The following is an 11308-nucleotide window of genomic DNA, read 5'->3' as shown; positions in this document are numbered from 1 at the left end:
CTTAAATTCTGTACTAAGGATTGCACTATAAAGAAAGTGAGTGCTGAAGAATTAATGCTTCTGAACTGTAGTGTTGGAGAAGACTCTTGAGAGTCTCTTGGACTGCAAGGAGATCCAACCAGTCAATCTTAAAGGAAATCAGTCTTGAATATTTATTGAAAGGACTGATGCTGAAGCTGAAGCTCCAATACTTTCGCCACCTGATGCAATGAACTGACTCACTGGAAAAGACCCTGATGCTGGGAAAGATTGAAAGTGGGAGGAGAAGGGGATGACAGAGGATGCGATGGTTGGATGGCATCACCAACTCGAGGGACAAGAGTTGAGCAAACTCCAGGAGTTGGTGATGGACAGGGAAGCCTGCTGTGCTGCAGTCCATGTGGTCACAAAGAGTCAGACATGACTGAGCCACTGAACTGAACAGAATTGAACTGAGGACAGTTTCTCCTTCTTGAAAACCTTCTGGCTAATCCTCTTATCTTAAAATGTGTATTATGGGAGTGGGTTTGGTAAGATCTTTCTATTGTTAGTTCTAATCCTGTCATCTTAAAATATAAACTGTGGGAGTGCGTCTAGTAAGATCAAGGATAACCTTGAGACATTCTTTTCATTTATTGTTCAGTTCAGTTCAGTTCAGTGGCTCAGTCGTGTCCTACTCTTTGTGACCCCATGAATTGCAGCACATCAGGCCTCCCTGTCCATCACCAACTCCCAGAGTTCACTCAAACTCACGTCCATCGAGCCGGTCCAGCCAGCCAGCCATCTCATCCTCTGTTGTCCCCTTCTCCTCATGCCCCCAATCCCTCCCAGCATCAGAGTCTTTTCCAATGAGTCAACTCTTTGCAGGAGGTGGCCAAAGTACTGGAGTTTCAGCTTTAGCATCATTCCTTCCAAAGAACACCCAAGACTGATCTCCTTTAGAATGGACTGGTTGGATCTCCTTGCAGTCCAAGGGACTCTCAAGAGTCTTCTCCAACATCACAGTTCAAAAGCATCAATTCTTAGGTGCTCAGCTTTCTTCACAGTACAACACTCACATCCATACATGACCACAGGAAAAATCATAGCCTTGACTAGACGGACCTTAGTCGGCAAAGTAATGTCTCTGCTTTTGAATATGCTATCTAGGTTGGTCTTAACTTTTCTTCCAAGGAGTAAGCGTCTTTGAATTTCATGGCAGCAGTCACCATCTACAGTGATTTTGGAGCCCCCCCAAAATAAAGTCTGACACTGTTTCCACTGTTTCCCCATCTATTTCCCATGAAATGATGGGACCGGATGCCATGATCTTCGTTTTCTGAATGTTGAGCTTTAAGCCAACTTTTTCACTCTCCTCTTTCACTTTCATCAAGAGGCTTTTTAGTTCCTCTTCACTTTCTGCCATAAGGGTGGTGTCATCTGCATATCTGAGCTTATTGATATTTCTCCTGGCAATCTTGATTCCAGCTTGTGCTTCTTCCAGCACAGCGTTTCTCATGATGTACTCTGCATATAAGTTAAATAAGCAGGGTGACAGTATACAGCCTTGATGTGCTCTTTTTCCTGTTTGGAACCAGTCTGTTGTTCCATGTCCAGTTCTAACTGTTGCTTCCTGACCTGCATATAGGTTTCTCAAGAAGCAGGTCAAGTGGTCTGGTATTCCCATTTCTTTCAGAATTTTCCACAGTTTATTGTGATCCACACAGTCAAAGGCTTTGGCATAGTCAACAAAGCAGAAAGAGATGTTTTTCTGGAACTCTCTTGTTTTTTCGATGGTCCACCAGATGTTGGCAGTTTCATCTCTGGTTCACAGCTCCCTTGCTAAGCCTAGCGAGAGGGGAACTTTCCATCCCCCTTCTAATGTCTATGTCAGAAGTTTTCTCTGTCCTTTCTTATGCTTTATAAAACTCTGCTACACAAAGGCTCTTGAATGATCAAGCCTGGTCCCTGGTCCCAAAGTTAAAACTTCTTTGGACATCAGGAATCTGACATCATTATCTGTAAGCTATCATAGAGCTATTTAAACTTAAATTAATTAAAATTAAACACAATTAGATATTTTGGTCTCAGTCACACTTGCCACATTTTAAGCACTCAGTTATTAAGGGTTCATGAGATAACTCCTGGGTGTTCATTGTTAGGACTGATGTTAAAGCTGAGGCTCCAATACTTTGGCTACCTGATGCGAAGAGCTGACTCATTTGAAAAGACCCTGATCCGGGGAAAGATTGAGGGCAGGAGGAGAAGGGGATGACAGAGGATGAGATGGTTGGATGGCATCAGCAACTCAATGGACATGAGTTTGAGCAAGCTCTGAGAGTTAGTGAAGGATAAGGGAGTCTGGCATGCTGCAGTCCATGGGGTTGCAAATAGACATGACTGAGGGAGTGACTGAACTGAACTGAATACTTCAATTTAAAAATTAATAAAAAAAATTCATCTGATACACAAATGGCAGAGGAATGGAACTGATGTCCTAGTGATCTGAATTGCAACTTACTGGGATTTTCTAGTTAGGAAACATTCCTTCCACCTATAGAGGTCTTGAAAAAATTGTATGTAATTAGCAAAACAATAGAAGGAAGAAAAAAACAAGTATATGACCTGAGAAATGAGAAATTTAAACACTCAGATACATGCCATTAAGCAAGTAATACTTCAAGCCAGTGAAATAAGAAATGTCATCAGGAAGCATATGATTAATTGCAGGATGGACTGCAATTGTTATATAAGAAGTCTGAAGAATGAGAGAGTGAATGGGTGGGTAATCAGTGAAAGACACAGAGGAACCAGAGTCCTGCACATCATTATGGTGTGAGTGGTGTCACCAACACGTTCCAGTTGTGGTGATAGGTGTGGAGGTGGGCTGGGTACACCACCATCAGCACTCCTTTCCTCACTAAGCATAGTTTCAGAGATCTTCAGGTTAGACAGGAGCCCTTCCCAGTTCAGTTCAGTTCAGTCACTTGGTCATGTCCGACGATTTGTGACACCATGGACTGCAGCACACTAGGCTTCCCTATCTGTCACCAACTCCTGGAACTCACTCAAAGTCATGGCTATTGAGTTGGTGATGCCATCCAAGCATCTCATCCTCTGTCTTCCCCTTCTCCTCCTACATTTAATCTTTCCCAGCATCAGAGTCTTTTCCAATGACTCAGTTCTTCGCATCAGGTGGCCAAAGTATTGGAGCTTCAGCTTCAGCCTCAGTCCTTCCAGTGAATATTCAGGACTGATTTCCTTTAGGATGGATTGGTTGTATCTCCTTGCAGTCCAAGGGACTCTCAAGAGTCTTCTCCAACAGTTCAAAAGCATCAATTCTTCGGTGCTCAGCTTTCTTTATGGTCCAATTCTCACACCCATACATGACTACTGGAAAAACCATAGCTTTGACTAGATAGATGTTTGTCAGCAAAGTAATGTCTACTTTTTAATATGCTGTCTAGGTTGGTCATAGCTTTTATTTCAAGGAGCAAGCATTTTTGAATTTCAAGGCTGCAATCACCATCTGCAGTGAGTTTGGAGCCCACAAAAATAAACTCTGTCACTGTTTCCATTGTTTCCTCATCTATTTGCCATGAAGTGATGAGACGAGCTATTTCAAATCCTGAAAGATGATGCTGTGAAAGTGCTGCACTCAATATGCCAGCTAATTTGGAAAACTCAGCAGTAGCCACAGGACTGGAAAAGGTCAGTTTTCATTCCAATCCCAAGGAAAGGCAATGCCAAAAAATGCTCAAACTACCACACAATTGCACTCATCTCACATGCTAGTAGAGTAATGCTCAAAATTCTCCAAGCCAGGCTTCAGCAATATGTGAACCGTGCACTTCCTGATGTTCAAGTTGGTTTTAGAAAAGGCAGAGGAACCAGAGATCAAATTGCCAACATCCGCTGGATCATGGAAAAAGGAAGAGAGTTCCAGAAAAACGTCTATTTCTGCTTTATTGACTATACCAAAGCCTTTGACTGTGTGGATCACAATAAACTGTGGAAAATTCTGAAAGAGATGGGAATACCAGACCAGCTGACCTGCCTCTTGAGAAATCTGTATGCAGGTCAGGAAGCAACAGTTAGAACTGGACATGGAACAACAGACTGGTTCCAAACAGGAAAAAGAGCACATCAAGGCTGTATACTGTCACCCTGCTTATTTAACTTATATGCAGAGTACATCATGAGAAACACTGGGCTGGAAGAAGCACAAGCTGGAATCAACATTGCCAGGAGAAATATCAATAAGCTCAGATATGCAGATGACACCACCCTTATGGCAGAAAGTGAAGAGGAACTAAAAAGCCTCTTGATGAAAGTGAAAGAGGAGAGTGAAAAAGTTGGCTTAAAGCTCAACATTCAGAAAACGAAGATCATGGCATCCGGTCCCATCATTTCATGGGAAATAGATGGGGAAACAGTGGAAAGAGTGTCAGACTTTATTTTTTGGGCTCCAATATCACTGCAGATGGTGATTGCAGCCATGAAATTCAAAGACGCTTACTCCTTGGAAGAAAAGTTATGGCCAACCTAGATAGCATATTCAAAAGCAGAGATATTACTTTGCCGACTAAGGTCCGTCTAGTCAAGGCTATGATTTTTCCTGTGGTCATGTATGGATGTGAGAGTTGGACTGTGAAGAAGGCTGAGCGCCGAAGAATTGATGCTTTTGAACTGTGATGTTGGAGAAGACTCTTGAGAGTCCCTTGGACTGCAAGGAGATCCAACCAGTCCATTCTGAAGGAGATCAGCCCTGGGATTTCTTTGGAAGGAATGATGCTAAAACTGAAACTCCAGTACTTTGGCCACCTCCTGCAAAGAGTTGACTCATTGGAAAAGACTCTGATGCTGGGAGGGATTGGGGGCAGGAGGAGAAGGAGACGACAGAGGATGAGATGGCTGGATGGCATCATTGACTCGATGAATGTGAGTCTGAGTGAACTCTGGGAGTTGGTTGGTGATGGACAGGGAGGCCTGATGTGCTGCAATTCATGGGGTCGCAAAGAGTCGGACATGACTGAGCAACTGAACTGAACTGATGAGACCAGATGCCATGATCTTAGTTTTCTGAATGTTGATTTTTAAGCCAGCTTTTTTACTCTCCTCTTTCACTTTCATTAAGAGGCTCTTTAGTTCCTCTTCGCTTTCTGCCATAAGGGTGGTGCTAGTTGCATATCTGAGGTTATTAATATTTCTCCCTGAAATCTTGATCTAGCTTGTGCTTCATCCAATCCAGCATTTCAAAAGATGTACCCTGCATATAATTTAAATAAGCAAGGTGACGATATACAGCCTTGATATACTCTTTTCCCAATTTGGAACCAGTTGGTTGTTCCATGTCTATTTGTCACTTCTTGACCTAAACAGAGATTTCTCAGGAGGCAGATCAGGTGCTCTAGTATTCCCATTTCTTGGAGAATTTTCCACAGTTTGTTGTGATCCACACAGTCAAAGGCTTTAACATAGTTCGTGAAGCAGAAGTAGATGTTTTTCTGGAATTCTCTTATTTTTTTCTATGACCCAACGGATGTTGGCAATTTGATCTCTGATTCCTCTGCCTTTTCTAAATCCAGCTTGAACATCTGGAAGTTTTCAGTTCATGTACTGTTGAAGCCTAGCTTGGAGGGTTTTGAGCATTACTTTGCTAGTGTGTGAGATGAGTGCAATTGTGTGGTAGTTTGAATTGTTCTGATGGTGGAGTAGAAGGAATGTGCTCATCTTCTCCTGTGAGAAACTGCAACTAACCACTGAACAACCACAGACAGGGGAATGTTGGATCCCACCACCAAAAGATACCCCACGTCCAAGGGCAAAGGAGAAGCCCCAACAAGATGGTAGGAGGGGTGAAATCATGTTTAGCATTCATCTCATAGGAAGCCCTTCCCAGCTTCCTATGTAATTCCTAGTATTGAATACTCTTCCAGAAAGAGCCCTCTTTCCTGATGGGGAAATCTCACCTTCTTCAAAAGATTATGGTAGCTTGGCAATCTCCCTAGCATCAGTGAACCAGTCTTCACCAGCCTTGCACTGGGTTCTCTGGGCATCCCCACCACAAGAGCCCAGGCCTGCTTCCCCAGGATCCCATCCTGCCAACATCATGGAGACTGCCCACTGCTATAAAGGATTTAATTAGGTCTGGCAAAGGAAGGAAGGAGGATTAAGGGCTGATTAAAGAGCTTATGGAAAAAAAATATATGATTAGGAGAATAATCCTCTGGAAACCCAAGGCTGCAAGAGACAAATCCTGCCCAGCTGACTGTGCTCTGCCAGTCACCACCACTCCTGAATGACATACAGCAAGAGGTCATGCTGGCAAGTTGGGGCCCACAAGAGATGCTCCATGTGGAAGCAATTTAAGGGATGGACAGCAACACATGCAATATATCTTTCCTCAAAAAGAAAAATGGAAGTGATTTTTCCCCACCATTTCATGAAGAAAACAAAATAGGAAGTGTTGATGAAATGTGATTTATACAACACAGTTTTTCTAGGTAATATTTTATTAACACTTATTTACCAAGGTCAGCAACTACTCTGACAAACACCCTGTTTAAAGTTTAAGGTGAGAATCAGAGTTAGTGGAAGCAACCTGGAAGGCATGGAATGGTCTCAGCTCCATTTTTAACACCTCTGTTAAATATTTGATATGGCATTAAGGGGCAAGTGAGCATGCTCATTCCAGGGAGGGAGAAAACTTGCCACTAGAGAAATTTCTCTCTTTCTCAGACTAGATCACAATCCTGAAAACATTAGCTGCCCAGAAACATTCCCTGCCACCTTAAGTTGTCAAAAGTAGAAGGAAGCAGAGGCCAGGGGAGGGCACAACTCCAATCAGCTTTGTGAGACCCCTGGCTGCCTGGTTTTTGCTTTAAGAGACCTCAGTTCAAACCCAATCAGCTGTTATTACACAGGACAGCATCTTGATGAGCTTGTAACCTTATCAACAGTCCTCTGGGGGAGATGTGGTGAAGTTATTTGAATATAATTCATCCAGGCAACAAATTGGCCCATCACTCAGCTCACAAATCTCTCTGTTGACCAGGCTGCCAAAAATGGGAAAGGCATTCTCTTCTGTAGAAAGCTTCCTCTAGAACTATGCTAATTGTATGGAAAATCCGGAGTCCTTTGGGAGTAAAATAAAAATTGAAAAATAAAAATTGAATAAAAACAGTTGTAAGTTTTTAAAGTACCAGTTTTTTTTTTTACATGTTCTTCCAACAATCCTACAAATTAGGAGTTATTTACATGTTATGTATGAAGAAGACTGAAACTCTGAGACAGTATAATTTTTAAGTTATACAACCTATCGACAGAGAAAGTCATGCTCAAATTTAGGTATTTAATTGTTTGAAAAGAGAGACTCTGTCTATTGAACCACATGGTTCCCTTATCTTCTGCTGTGAAAACAAAGTTGCAAACTATATGAAATATAGGAAAGAGACTTCTGGTTTTTATGATGGAAGAGAGTTGATCTGATTTTTTTTTTTTTTTGGAACATGGTTTAACAGATGATCTTCTATCTGCTTGACCCTATGTCTTAGAAAGTGTCTTAATCTCTGATCACAAGGAAACAGCAAATTCCTCTCTGTCACATGTGTCAAATTAGGGTTTTTCAACTATTGTGATATTTTGAGGGCCTGACATAGGCTGAATGGGAATAGGGGTGATTATTACCCCACAGAGCAATATGAGACAAGTGTTTAGGACAAAGAACAGAATCAAATGCCAGATAGTAATGCTGGCTGGGTCTACTTGAGGGGCAGGACAGAAAGAAAATTCAGTATCGGGCAATGACAAGAGCATCCTTATGAAAATTCTAGGATTATCTGTAATATAGTTCTCATATATCTCTAATTAGTTCTTCACTTTCTTTGTTGAAGGTATAAATAAGATGACGGGGTAAAGTAAAATAGTAGTACATTAGGATTCGAATTGCTACAGAAGAATCTAGATGGCTACCAAACCTAGTCAACAGGAAAGGAGACTTCATTTCTAGCTGAAGATGTGAATAATTGGAGGTATTGCCTGAGCATACAATTAAGGAATAAAATACTAATAAGGAACAGTAATTATCATCATAATCATCACCATTCTTATTCGGAACTTTGACAACATTGATTTATTGTATTCCAGCAAGCACATTGCAGTATAGAACTCAAAAGCCAATTCATTCGTCACTAATTAAATTTTTATTTCAAAAGCACTTTACGTATCTCCCCCCCTTTGTTCTTTCTGTTTTCTACTCCAGAGTCTCCCATTAAAGCTGTGCTGATTGTCAGCTAAGTCTCAGTGCAATGTATGATGGGATTTCCACTCTTGTTTTTTATTTTGGCCATGCTGCTCAGCTTGTAGGATCCTAGTTCCCTGAAGAGTGATTGAACCTGTGTCCTTTGCAGCAAAAGCACAAAGTCCTAAACACTGTATCTCAGGTGACTTCCATTCTGAGTGGTCTGATATCTGTTATGATTGTCTGGTACCTTTGCCATATGTTTAGCTAAATATTGCAAAAATTTCTCCTTTTCAGTGGGATATTAAATGTTCAACACAGTTACTCCATTCCTCTTCATATTTTTTTAACCTCAGAATTTTTATTCTTTTTACTCTTATTTTGGCAATCTGAAAGACACTTTGGCTTGATCTTTCTGCAAACTAACAAATTCACATATTTTAATATTTGTGACCTGTGAACTTTCTGCTCTTTAGTCCAATTTTCTTATTGTTGCAGCATCATTTCAGAATTTAATTTCCAATAACTTTGATTATTGCTCTTTCATAGCATTTCCATTGTTTCTTTCTCCCTTACTCCCTATCTTTCTCATTTTCCTTTTCTTCCTATTACATTATTTTCTAAGAATTAAAGGTCTACTTAGTTTATATTTAAAGCTTAAATATAATTATGTATGTAAAATATAATGTAATAATTTAAAATGTTTGTGTTAACTATATTTCCTTAATAACTTTCTTGTGTGTTCCTTTCTTCCTTTTTAAATTTTATTCGTTTATTTTATTTTGGCTGTGATGGGTCTTCATTGCTTTGTGCGTGCTTTCTCTAGTCGTGGCAAGTGAGGGTTGCTCTTTGTTGCAGTGTGCAGGCTTCTCATTGTGGTGGCCTCTTTTGTTGTGGAGCACAGGCTCCAGGTGCATGGGCTTCTGTAGTTTTGACACAGAGGCTTAGTTGCTGCATAGCATGTGGAATCTTCCTAGATCAGGAATTGAACCTGTGTTTCCTGCATTGGCAGGCAGATTCTTATCCCCTGTACCCCCAGGGAAATCCTTGTGTTGATTTCTAAACTTTACTTTCATAATAACTTTTTCTCAAACATTTTGAGTGAGGTTCTATGTTTGACCAATTGTTGTCACTAGCGAGAATTTCCTCAGCTTTGGGGAAAAATCTCAGTTTTCCTGGTAATCAACAAGGATTCCAGTTATGTCATCTTTGCCCCTGGCATATTGAAGAACTCTTAATTATTTTGTGGAAGTAAACTTGACCTGTAGTTTTATCCTAAGGGCAAATACTGGAATCTACTTATGTGAAAATGGATCCTTGACACAACCTTTCAACAATAGCTATTAATTACTGTCTGGCTATGGCAAATTGAAATTTTATTCAGTATCTATTCATTTGTGTCTTACCCCGTCAATGGAAGAATTACACTCACCTCCCCTAATAATGCTGGGTTGGCCATGTCTTTGGCTATTCCAAAGACATGTAGCTCTAGCAGGGAGGCCTTCTAAATGTATTTGTGCTATTTGCTTATGCTCTTTTACTCCTCCATTCAAGCATGAGAGAAAATGCCCCAGGCAACTGCTGCTCCTTTAGCCTAATCTTGGAAGAAAGGGCATATATAACAGATCTCAACTCCTCTTTCTCCACCCCAAACTCAACTACCAACATTGTCTCTTCCTACTGAATCAACCAAAGACAGGGGTTCATCATATTTTGAGTACATTCAAGATACTGCAACACAGAATGTTGGTAGTTGAGTTGATTGCTACTGGTAGGGTTTTGAGAGGGTTCTATAAGAAAATGATACTAGCTTAGAGGAAAACAACACACACACAAAAGAGTTTAACTTCTTTGAAAATAGGAGTGAGTAGAAAGAGAAAATCCATAAATGTTGTCGCTTACAGGGCTGAATGATATAATTCCCTTTGACTGAGAAAGACCTAGCGAGATCAAGTTCAACACTGGACCTGGGAGCAAAGAACTAACAAGGGCATGACAGTAGCACCTTTTTAAGAACACACTTATTGGATTAATTTGACCCAAGATCATCCTTTCAGCTGGTCAAAATGACTCTTATAATAGGTTTTAAAGGCATGTTCCCACAGACAGCCAAGAAACTCAAAGTCACATCAGAAACTCAGTCATAGTTTGCAAAGAATTGTGGATAAGGAGATTTGCATATGGAGCTGATGAAATAAAATAGGTAAGAATAAACCAAACAAACAAGCACACCAAGTTCTGACAAATCCATTTCCAATCTGAATTAGAATTACCATGACTCTTTGAGATGTAAAATGACCCTTGCACACTCAAATTTTGGATAGGCAGAAAGCTGGCTGAGATGCTGTTCAGCCATCCTGGAAATATTTTCTAATGCCTTTTACAGATGTGTCCAAGGAGAAAAACGAATAAGAGAAGAAATTTCCAAGGACAGAGTCAAGAGCTATAGAGCAGAATGGAATAAACATTACCAGGGAGTAAGACTGGTGTCTAATCTGTGCTCCACCATGTGAGGGGGAACCTTGCCAAGTTTGTCCTGCTAGGTTTCAGAATTACTGTGGATCAGTGACTGCTATGTGCCTCCCACTCTCACCCTTCTGAATATGAATTTTTTTGCCGGTACATTGTTTTCTGTTCCAACATCATATGTTGTGAGATGTGAGAGTGGATAATTAGCATTTTAGGTCAGAGGTCTCTGGATCAATAAGACCTATATTTGGAACCAATAAGAGGACTATCCTGAGGTCCTGGACTTTAAGTGTGATGGAAAAATCAAGTGGAATTTTTGAGCTTCTGTATTGAGGATAAGGTGAATGCACTTTATATTTTGAATGAAGTCAATATTTGTGACTAAAAGAGTACTGTGGTAGATTTTATTATTCAAATACTTAAACTGTCCTCTTGCTATGCTATGTGGATATGGGAACACTTTCCAAACACTGATGTGGGGCTTGATCATGTGACTGCCTTTGATAAATGGAATGTGTCCCAGGTCTTAGCACAAGCTTTGGAGGCATCACAAGTTTGCACTCACCCTGTTGCACTCCATTCTTTGGTCTTGAAGACGACACCCTGGACAGGATGTGCTATATATTAATATGATAGGCT

Source organism: Budorcas taxicolor, chromosome 24 (genome assembly GCF_023091745.1).
Source record: "Budorcas taxicolor isolate Tak-1 chromosome 24, Takin1.1, whole genome shotgun sequence".
NCBI lineage: Eukaryota > Metazoa > Chordata > Mammalia > Artiodactyla > Bovidae > Budorcas > Budorcas taxicolor.
The sequence above is the reverse complement of the archived record's forward strand: the minus strand, read 5'-3'. Positions refer to the sequence as shown.